Raw genomic sequence first — 12825 nt, 5'->3', positions numbered from 1 at the left:
AGAACATTCACTGTGAAAAACTCCTCACCCACACTCCTCAGGGTCAGAACATTCTCTGTGAAACACTCCCCACCCACTCTCCCCAGGGTCGGACCATTCACTGTGATACACTCACACCCACACTCCCCATGGTCAGACGTTCACTGTGAAACACTCCTCACCCACACTCCCCAGGGTCAGAACATTCACACTGAAACGCTCCTCACCCACACTCCCCAGGGTCAGAACATTCACTGTGAAACACTCCACACCCACACTCCCCAGGGTCAGACCATTCACTGTGAAACACTCCTCACCCACACTCCCCAGTGTCAGAATACACACTGTGAAACACTCCTCACCCACACTCCCCAGGGTCAGACCATTCACTGTGAAGCACTCCTCACCCACACTCCTCAGGGTCACACCATTCACTGTGAAACACTCCTCACGCACACTCCCCAGGGTCAGACCATTCACTGTGAAACTCTACTAACCCACACTCCCCAGGGTCAGACCATTCACTGTGAAACACTCCTCACACACACTCCCCAGGGTCAGACCATTCACTGTGAAACTCTCCTCACACACACTCCCCAGGGTCAGAACATTCACTGTGAAACACTCCTCACCCACATTGCACAGGGTCAGACATTCACTGTGAAACACTCCTCACCCACACTTCCCTGGGTCAGAACATTCACTGTGAAACACTCCTCACCCACACTCCCCTGGGTCAGAACATTCACTGTGAAACACTCCACACCCACACTCCCCAGGGTCAGAATATTCACTGTGAAATTCTCCTAACCCACACTCCCCAGGGTTAGAACATTCACTGCGAAACACTCCTCACACAAACTCCCCAGGGTCAGAGCATTCACTGTGAAATACTCCTCACCCACAATCCCCAGGGTCAGAACATTCACTCTGAAACGCTCCCCACCCAGACTCCCCAGAGTCAGAACATTCACGGTGAAACAATCTTCACCCACACTCCCCGGGGTCAGAACATTCACCGTGAAAAACTGCTCACTCACACTCCCAAGGGTCAGAGCATTCACTGTGAAACACTCCTCACCCACACTCCACAGGGTCAGACCATTATCCGTGAAACACTCCTCACCCACACTCCCAGGGTCCGAACATTCACTGTGAAACACTCCTCACCCACTCTCCCCAGGGTCAGACCATTCACTGTGAAACGCTCCCCACCCACACTCCCCAGGGTCAGACCATTCACTGTGAAACACTCCTCACCCACACTCCCAGGGTCAGACCATTCACTGTGAAACGCTCCCCACCCACACTCTCCAGGGTCAGACCATTCACTGTGAAACTCTCCTCACCCACACTCCCCAGGGTCAGACCATTCACCGTGAAACGCTCCCCACCCACACTCCCCTGGGTCACAACATTCACTGTGAAACACTCCTCACCCACACTCCCCAGGGTCAGAACATTCACTGTGAAGCACTCCTCACCCACACTCCTCAGGGTCACACCATTCACTGTGAAACACTCCTCACGCACACTCCCCAGGGTCAGACCATTCACTGTGAAACTCTACTAACCCACACTCCCCAGGGTCAGACCATTCACTGTGAAACACTCCTCACACACACTCCCCAGGGTCAGACCATTCACTGTGAAACTCTCCTCACACACACTCCCCAGGGTCAGAACATTCACTGTGAAACACTCCTCACCCACATTGCACAGGGTCAGACATTCACTGTGAAACACTCCTCACCCACACTTCCCTGGGTCAGAACATTCACTCTGAAACAATCCTCACCCACACTCCCCTGGGTCAGAACATTCACTGTGAAACACTCCACACCCACACTCCCCAGGGTCAGAATATTCACTGTGAAATTCTCCTAACCCACACTCCCCAGGGTTAGAACATTCACTGCGAAACACTCCTCACACAAACTCCCCAGGGTCAGAGCATTCACTGTGAAATACTCCTCACCCACAATCCCCAGGGTCAGAACATTCACTCTGAAACGCTCCCCACCCAGACTCCCCAGAGTCAGAACATTCACGGTGAAACAATCTTCACCCACACTCCCCGGGGTCAGAACATTCACCGTGAAAAACTGCTCACTCACACTCCCAAGGGTCAGAGCATTCACTGTGAAACACTCCTCACCCACACTCCACAGGGTCAGACCATTATCCGTGAAACACTCCTCACCCACACTCCCAGGGTCCGAACATTCACTGTGAAACACTCCTCACCCACTCTCCCCAGGGTCAGACCATTCACTGTGAAACGCTCCCCACCCACACTCCCCAGGGTCAGACCATTCACTGTGAAACACTCCTCACCCACACTCCCAGGGTCAGACCATTCACTGTGAAACGCTCCCCACCCACACTCTCCAGGGTCAGACCATTCACTGTGAAACTCTCCTCACCCACACTCCCCAGGGTCAGACCATTCACCGTGAAACGCTCCCCACCCACACTCCCCAGGGTCACAACATTCACTGTGAAACGCTCCCCACCCATACTCCCCAGGGTCAGACCATTCACTGTGAAACACTCCTCACCCACACTCCCCAAGGTCAGAACATTCACTGTGAAACACTCCTCACCCACACTCCCCTGGGTCACAACATTCACTGTGAAACGCTCCCCACCCATACTCCCCAGGGTCAGACCATTCACTGTGAAACACTCCTCACCCACACTCCCCATGGTCAGATCATTCACTGTGAAAAACTCTTCACTCACACTCCCCAGGGTCAGAGCGTTCACCGTGAAACACTCATCACCCACACTCCCCAGGGTCAGAACATTCACCCTGAAACACTCCTCACCCACACTCCCCAGGGTCAGACTATCCACTGTGAAGCACTCCTTACCCACACTCCCCAGGGTCAAACCATTTACTATGAAACACTACTCACCCACACTCCCCAGGTTCAGGGCATTCACCGTGAAACACTCCTCACCCACACTCCCCAGTGTCAGACCATTCACTGTGAAACACTCCTCACCCACACTCCCAGGGTCAGAACATTCACTGTGAAACGCTCCCCACCCACACTCCCCAGGGTCAGACCATTCACTGTGAAACACTCCTCACCCACACTCCACAGGGTCAGAACATTCACTGTGAAACACTCCTCACCCACACTCCCCTGGGTCACAACATTAACTGTGAAACGCTCCCCACCCATACTCCCCAGGGTCAGACCATTCACTGTGAAACACTCCTCACTCACACTCCCCTGGGTCACGACATTCACTGTGAAACGCTCCCCACCCATACTCCCCAGGGTCAGACCATTCACTGTGAAACACTCCTCACCCACACTCCCCAGGGTCAGAACATTCACTGTGAAACACTCCTCACCCACACTCCCCATGGTCAGACGTTCACTGTGAAACACTCCTCACCCACACTCCCCAGGGTCAGAACATTCACTGTGAAAAACTCCTCACTCACACTCCCCAGGGTTAGAACATTCACTGTGAAACACTCCTCACCCACAATCCCCTGGGTCACAACATTCACTGTGAAACACTCCTCACCCACACTCCCCAGGGTCAGAACATTCACTGTGAAACACTCCTCACCCACACTCCCCTGGGTCACAACATTCACTGTGAAACGCTCCCCACCCACACACCCCAGGGTCAGACCATTCACTGTCAAACACTCCTCACCACACTCCCCAGGGTCAGAACATTCACTGTGAAAAACTCCTCACCCACACTCCTCAGGGTCAGAACATTCTCTGTGAAACACTCCCCACCCACTCTCCCCAGGGTCGGACCATTCACTGTGATACACTCACACCCACACTCCCCATGGTCAGACGTTCACTGTGAAACACTCCTCACCCACACTCCCCAGGGTCAGAAAATTCACTGTGTAACACTCCTCACCGTCACTCCCCAGGGTCAGACCATTCACTGTGAAACACTCCTCACCCACACTGACCAGGGTCAGAACATTCACTGTGAAACACTCCTCACGCACACTCCCCAGGGTCAGACCATTCACTGTGAAACTCTACTAACCCACACTCCCCAGGGTCACACCATTCACTGTGAAACACTCCTCACACACACTCCCCAGGGTCAGACCATTCACTGTGAAACACTCCTCACAGACAGTCCCCAGGGTCAGACCATTCACTGTGAAACTCTCCTCACACACACTCCACAGGGTCAGAACATTCACTGTGAAACACTCCTCACCCACACTCCCCTGGGTCACAACATTATCTGTGAAACGCTCCCCACCCACACTCCCCAGGGTCAGACCATTCACTGTGAAACACTCCTCACCCACACTCCCATGGGTCACAACATTCACTGTGAAACGCTCCCCACCCATACTCCCCAGGGTCAGACCATTCACTGTGAAACACTCATCACCCACACTCCCCCGGGTCAGAACATTCACTGTGAAAAACTCCTCACTCACACTCCCCAGGGTCAGGGCATTCACCGTGAAACACTCCTCACCCACACTCCCCAGGGTCAGACTATCCACTGTGAAGCACTCCTTACCCACACTCCCCAGGGTCAAACCATTTACTATGAAACACTACTCACCCACACTCCCCAGGGTCAGGGCATTCACAGTGAAACACTCCTCACCCACACTCCCCAGGGTCAGACTATCCACTGTGAAGCACTCCTCACCCACACTCCCCAGGGTCAGAATATATACTGTGAATCTTTCATAACCCACACTCCCCAGTGTAAGAATATTCACAGTGAAACAATCTTCACCCACACTCCCCAGGGTCAGAACATCCATCGTGAAACACCCCTCACCCACACTCCCCAGGGTCAGAACGTTCACTGTGAAACAATATTAACCCTCACTCCCCAAGGTCAGAATATTCACTGTGAATCATTCGTCACCCACACTCCTCAGGGTCAGAACATTCACTGTGAAACACTCCCCACCCACTCTCCCCAGGGTCGGACCATTCACTGTGATACACTCCTCACCCACACTCCACAGGGTCAGAACATTCACTGTGAAACACTCCTCACCCACACTCCCCAGGGTCAGAACATTCACTGTGAAACACTCCTCACCCACACTCCCCATGGTCAGACGTTCACTGTGAAACACTCCTCACCCACACTCCCCAGGGTCAGAACATTCACTGTGAATAACTCCTCACTCACACTCCCCAGGGTTAGAACATTCACTGTGAAACACTCCTCACCCACACTCCCCTGGGTCACAACATTCACTGTGAAACACTCCTCACCCACACTCCCCAGGGTCAGAACATTCACTGTGAAACACTCCTCACCCACACTCCCCTGGGTCACAACATTCACTGTGAAACGCTCCCCACCCACACACCCCAGGGTCAGACCATTCACTGTGAAACACTCCTCACCCACACTCCCCTGGGTCACAACATTCACAGTGAAACGCTCCCCACCCACACACCCCAGGGTCAGAACATTCACTGTGAAAAACTCCTCACCCACACTCCTCAGGGTCAGAACATTCTCTGTGAAACACTCCCCACCCACTCTCCCCAGGGTCGGACCATTCACTGTGATACACTCACACCCACTCTCCCCATGGTCAGACGTTCACTGTGAAACACTCCTCACCCACACTCCCCAGGGTCAGAACATTCACTGTGTAACACTCCTCACCGTCACTCCCCAGGGTCAGACCATTCACTGTGAAACACTCCTCACCCACACTGACCAGGGTCAGAACATTAACTGTGAAACACTCCTCACCCACACTCCTCAGGGTCACACCATTCACTGTGAAACACTCCTCACGCACACTCCCCAGGGTCAGACCATTCACTGTGAAACTCTACTAACCCACACTCCCCAGGGTCACACCATTCACTGTGAAACACTCCTCACACACACTCCCCAGGGTCAGACCATTCACTGTGAAACACTCCTCACACACAGTCCCCAGGGTCAGACCATTCACTGTGAAACTCTCCTCACACACACTCCACAGGGTCAGAACATTCACTGTGAAACACTCCTCACCCACACTCCCCTGGGTCAAAACATTAACTGTGAAACGCTCCCCACCCATACTCCCCAGGGTCAGACCATTCACTGTGAAACACTCCTCACCCACACTCCCCTGGGTCACAACATTCACTGTGAAACGCTCCCCACCCATACTCCCCAGGGTCAGACCATTCACTGTGAAACACTCATCACCCACACTCCCCCGGGTCAGAACATTCACTGTGAAAAACTCCTCACTCACACTCCCCAGGGTCAGGGCATTCACCGTGAAACACTCCTCACCCACACTCCCCAGGGTCAGACTATCCACTGTGAAGCACTCCTTACCCACACTCCCCAGGGTCAGAACATTCACTGTGAAACACTCCTCACCCACACTCCCCTGGGTCACAACATTCACTGTGAAACGCTCCCCACCCACACACCCCAGGGTCAGACCATTCACTGTGAAACACTCCTCACCACACTCCCCAGGGTCAGAACATTCACTGTGAAAAACTCCTCACCCACACTCCTCAGGGTCAGAACATTCTCTGTGAAACACTCCCCACCCACTCTCCCCAGGGTCGGACCATTCACTGTGATACACTCACACCCACACTCCCCATGGTCAGACGTTCACTGTGAAACACTCCTCACCCACACTCCCCAGGGTCAGAACATTCACTGTGTAACACTCCTCACCGTCACTCCCCAGGGTCAGACCATTCACTGTGAAACACTCCTCACCCACACTGACCAGGGTCAGAACATTAACTGTAAAACACTCCTCACCCACACTCCTCAGGGTCACACCATTCACTGTGAAACACTCCTCACGCACACTCCCCAGGGTCAGACCATTCACTGTGAAACTCTACTAACCCACACTCCCCAGGGTCACACCATTCACTGTGAAACACTCCTCACACACACTCCCCAGGGTCAGACCATTCACTGTGAAACACTCCTCACACACAGTCCCCAGGGTCAGACCATTCACTGTGAAACTCTCCTCACACACACTCCACAGGGTCAGAACATTCACTGTGAAACACTCCTCACCCACACTCCCCTGGGTCAAAACATTAACTGTGAAACGCTCCCCACGCATACTCCCCAGGGTCAGACCATTCACTGTGAAACACTCCTCACCCACACTCCCCTGGGTCACAACATTCACTGTGAAACGCTCCCCACCCATACTCCCCAGGGTCAGACCATTCACTGTGAAACACTCATCACCCACACTCCCCCGGGTCAGAACATTCACTGCGAAAAACTCCTCACTCACACTCCCCAGGGTCAGGGCATTCACCGTGAAACACTCCTCACCCACACTCCCCAGGGTCAGACTATCCACTGTGAAGCACTCCTTACCCACACTCCCCAGGGTCAAACCATTTACTATGAAACACTACTCACTCACACTCCCCAGGGTCAGGGCATTCACAGTGAAACACTCCTCACCCACACTCCCCAGGGTCAGACTATCCACTGTGAAGCACTCCTCACCCACACTCCCCAGGGTCAGAATATACACTGTGAATCTTTCATAACCCACACTCCCCAGGGTCAGAACATTCACTGTGAAACACTCCCCACCCACTCTCCCCAGGGTCGGACCATTCACTGTGATACACTCCTCACCCACACTCCACAGGGTCAGAACATTCACTGTGAAACACTCCTCACCCACACTCCCCAGGGTCAGAACATTCACTGTGAAACACTCCTCACCCACACTCCCCATGGTCAGACGTTCACTGTGAAACACTCCTCACCCACACTCCCCAGGGTCAGAACATTCACTGTGAAAAACTCCTCACTCACACTCCCCAGGGTTAGAACATTCACTGTGAAACACTCCTCACCCACACTCCCTGGGTTACAACATTCACTGTGAAACACTCCTCACCCACACTCCCCAGGGTCAGAACATTCACTGTGAAACACTCCTCACCCACACTCCCCATGGTCAGACGTTCACTGTGAAACACTCCTCACCCACACTCCCCAGGGTCAGAACATTCACTGTGAAAAACTCCTCACTCACACTCCCCAGGGTTAGAACATTCACTGTGAAACACTCCTCACCCACACTCCCCTGGGTTACAACATTCACTGTGAAACACTCCTCACCCACACTCCCCAGGGTCAGAACATTCACTGTGAAACACTCCTCACCCACACTCCCCTGGGTCACAACATTCACTGTGAAACGCTCCCCACCCACACACCCCAGGGTCAGAACATTCACTGTGAAAAACACCTCACCCACACTCCTCAGGGTCAGAACATTCTCTGTGAAACAGTCCCCACCCACTCTCCCCAGGGTCAGAATATACACTGTGAATCTTTCATAACCCACACTCCCCAGGGTCAGAATATTCACAGTGAAACAATCTTCACCCACACTCCCCAGGGTCAGAACATCCATCGTGAAACACTCCTCACCCACACTCCCCAGGGTCAGAACGTTCACTGTGAAACAATATTCACCCTCACTCCCCAAGGTCAGAATATTCACTGTGAATCATTCGTCACCCACACTCCTCAGGGTCAGAACATTCACTGTGAAACACTCCCCGCCCACTCTCCCCAGGGTCGGACCATTCACTGTGATACACTCCTCACCCACACTCCACAGGGTCAGAACATTCACTGTGAAACACTCCTCACCCACACTCCCCATGGTCAGACGTTCACTGTGAAACACTCCTCACCCACACTCCCCAGGGTCAGAACATTCACTGTGAAAAACTCCTCACTCACACTCCCCAGGGTTAGAACATTCACTGTGAAACACTCCTCACCCACACTCCCCTGGGTCACAACATTCACTGTGAAACACTCCTCACCCACACTCCCCAGGGTCAGAACATTCACTGTGAAACACTCCCCACCCACACACCCCAGGGTCAGAACATTCACTGTGAAAAACTCCTCACCCACACTCCTCAGGGTCAGAACATTCTCTGTGAAACACTCCCCACCCACTCTCCCCAGGGTCGGACCATTCACTGTGATACACTCACACCCACACTCCCCATGGTCAGACGTTCACTGTGAAACACTCCTCACCCACACTCCCCAGGGTCGGAACATTCACTGTGTAACACTCCTCACCGTCACTCCCCAGGGTCAGACCATTCACTGTGAAACACTCCTCACCCACACTGACCAGGGTCAGAACATTAACTGTGAAACACTCCTCACCCACACTCCTCAGGGTCACACCATTCACTGTGAAACACTCCTCACGCACACTCCCCAGGGTCAGACCATTCACTGTGAAACTCTACTAACCCACACTCCCCAGGGTCACACCATTCACTGTGAAACACTCCTCACACACACTCCCCAGGGTCAGACCATTCACTGTGAAACACTCCTCACACACAGTCCCCAGGGTCAGACCATTCACTGTGAAACTCTCCTCACACACACTCCCCAGGGTCAGAACATTCACTGTGAAACACTCCTCACCCACACTGCCCAGGTTCAGACATTCACTGTGAAACACTCCTCACCCACACTCCCCAGGGTCAGAATATTCACTGTGAAATTCTCCTAACCCACACTCCCCAGGGTTAGAACATTCACTGCGAAACACTCCTCACACAAACTCCCCAGGGTCAGAGCATTCACTGTGAAATACTCCTCACCCACAATCCCCAGGGTCAGAACATTCACTCTGAAACGCTCCCGACCCAGACTCCCCAGAGTCAGAACATTCACGGTGAAACAATCTTCACCCACACTCCCCGGGGTCAGAACATTCACTCTGAAAGATTCCTCACCCTTACTCCCCAAGGTCAGAATATTCACGGTGAAACAATCTTCACCCACACTCCCCAGGGTCAGAACATTCACCGTGAAACACTCCTCACCCACACTCCCCAGGGTTAGAACATTAACTGTGAAACACTCCTCACCCACACTCCCCAGGGTTAGAACATTCACCGTGAAACACTCATCACTCCCACTCCCCGGGGTCAGAGCATTCACTGTGAAACACTCCTCACCCACACTCCACAGGGTCAGACAATTATCCGTGAAACACTCCTCACCCACACTCCCAGGGTCAGAACATTCACTGTGAAACACTCCTCACCCACTCTCCCCAGGGTCAGACCATTCACTGTGAAACGCTCCCCACCCACACTCCCCAGGGTCAGAACATTCACTGTGAAAAACTCCTCACCCACACTCCTCAGGGTCAGAACATTCTCTGTGAAACACTCCCCACCCACTCTCCCCAGGGTCGGACCATTCACTGTGATACATTCACACCCACACTCCCCATGGTCAGACATTCACTGTGTAACACTCCTCACCGTCACTCCCCAGGGTCAGACCATTCACTGTGAAACACTCCTCACCCACACTGACCAGGGTCAGAACATTAACTGTGAAACACTCCTCACCCACACTCCTCAGGGTCACACCATTCACTGTGAAACACTCCTCACGCACACTCCCCAGGGTCAGACCATTCACTGTGAAACTCTACTGACCCACACTCCCCAGGGTCACACCATTCACTGTGAAACACTCCTCACACACACTCCCCAGGGTCAGACCATTCACTGTGAAACACTCCTCACACACAGTCCCCAGGGTCAGACCATTCACTGTGAAACTCTCCTCACACACACTCCCCAGGGTCAGACCATTCACTGTGAAACACTCCTCACCCACACTCCCCTGGGTCAGAACATTCACTGTGAAACACTCCTCACCCACACTCCCCTGGGTCAGAACATTCACTGTGAAACACTCCACACCCACACTCCCCAGGGTCAGAATATTCACTATGAAATTCTCCTAACCCACACTCCCCAGGGTTAGAACATTCACTGCGAAACACTCCTCACACCAACTCCCCAGGGTCAGAGCATTCACTGTGAAATACTCCTCACCCACAATCCCCAGGGTCAGAACATTCACTCTGAAACGCTCGCCACCCAGACTCCCCAGAGTCAGAACATTCACGGTGAAACAATCTTCACCCAAACTCCCCGGGGTCAGAACATTCACTCTGAAAGATTCCTCACCCTTACTCCCCAAGGTCAGAATATTCACGGTGAAACAATCTTCCCCCACACTCCCCAGGGTCAGAACATTCACCGTGAAACACTCATCACTCCCACTCCCCGGGGTCAGAGCATTCACTGTGAAACACTCCTCACCCACACTCCACAGGGTCAGACAATTATCCGTGAAACACTCCTCACCCACACTCCCAGGGTCAGAACATTCACTGTGAAACACTCCTCACCCACTCTCCCCAGGGTCAGACCATTCACTGTGAAACGCTCCCCACCCACACTCCCCAGGGTCAGACCATTCACTGTGAAACACTCCTCACCCACACTCCCAGGGTCAGACCATTCACTGTGAAACGCTCCCAACCCACACTCCCCAGGGTCAGACCATTCACTGTGAAACACTCCTCACCCACACTCCCCAGGGTCAGACCATTCACCGTGAAACGCTCCCCACCCACACTCCCCAGGGTCACAACATTCACTGTGAAACGCTCCCCACCCATACTCCCCAGGGTCAGACCATTCACTGTGAAACACTCCTCACCCACACTCCACAAGGTCAGAACATTCACTGTGAAACACTCCTCACCCACACTCCCCTGGGTCACAACATTCACTGTGAAGCGCTCCCCACCCATACTCCCCAGGGTCAGACCATTCACTGTGAAACACTCCTCACCCACACTCCCCAGGGTCAGACCATTCACTGTGAAAAACTCCTCACTCACACTCCCCAGGGTCAGAGCGTTCACCGTGAAACACTCATCACCCACACTCCCCAGGGTCAGAACATTCACTGTGAAACACTCCTCACACACACTCCCCAGGGTCAGACCATTCACTGTGAAACTCTCCTCACACACACTCCCCAGGGTCAGACCATTCACTGTGAAACACTCCTCACCCACACTGCCCAGGGTCAGACATTCACTGTGAAACACTCCTCACCCACACTTCCCTGGGTCAGAACATTCACTGTGAAACACTCCTCACCCACACTCCCCTGGGTCAGAACATTCACTGTGAAACACTCCACACCCACACTCCCCAGGGTCAGAATATTCACTGTGAAATTCTCCTAACCCACACTCCCCAGGGTTAGAACATTCACTGCGAAACACTCCTCACACAAACTCCCCAGGGTCAGAGCATTCACTGTGAAATACTCCTCACCCACAATCACCAGGGTCAGTACATTCACGGTGAAACATTCTTCACCCACACTCCCCGGGGTCAGAACATTCACCGTGAAAAACTCCTCACCCACACTCCCCAGGGTCAGAACATTCACTCTGAAAGATTCCTCACCCTTACTCCGCAAGGTCAGAATATTCACGGTGAAACAATCTTCACCCACACTCCCCAGGGTCAGAACATTCACAGTGAAACACTCCTCACCCACACTCCCCAGGGTCAGAACATTCACTGTGAAACACTCCTCACCCACACTCCCCAGGGTTAGAACATTCACCGTGAAACACTCCTCACTCCCACTCCCCGGGGTCAGAGCATTCACTGTGAAACACTCCTCACCCAAACTCCACAGGGTCAGACCATTATCCGTGAAACACTCCTCACCCACACTCCCAGGGTCAGAACATTCACTGTGAAACACTCCTCACCCACTCTCCCCAGGATCAGACCATTCACTGTGAAACGCTCCCCACCCACACTCCCCAGGGTCAGACCATTCACTGTGAAACACTCCTCACCCACACTCCCAGGGTCAGACCATTCACTGTGAAACGCTCCCCACCCACACTCCCCAGGGTCAGACCATTCACTGTGAAACACTCCTCACCCACAC

The sequence above is a fragment of the Hypanus sabinus genome, chromosome 20, assembly GCF_030144855.1.
Source record: "Hypanus sabinus isolate sHypSab1 chromosome 20, sHypSab1.hap1, whole genome shotgun sequence".
NCBI lineage: Eukaryota > Metazoa > Chordata > Chondrichthyes > Myliobatiformes > Dasyatidae > Hypanus > Hypanus sabinus.
This window is presented reverse-complemented; position numbering follows the sequence as displayed.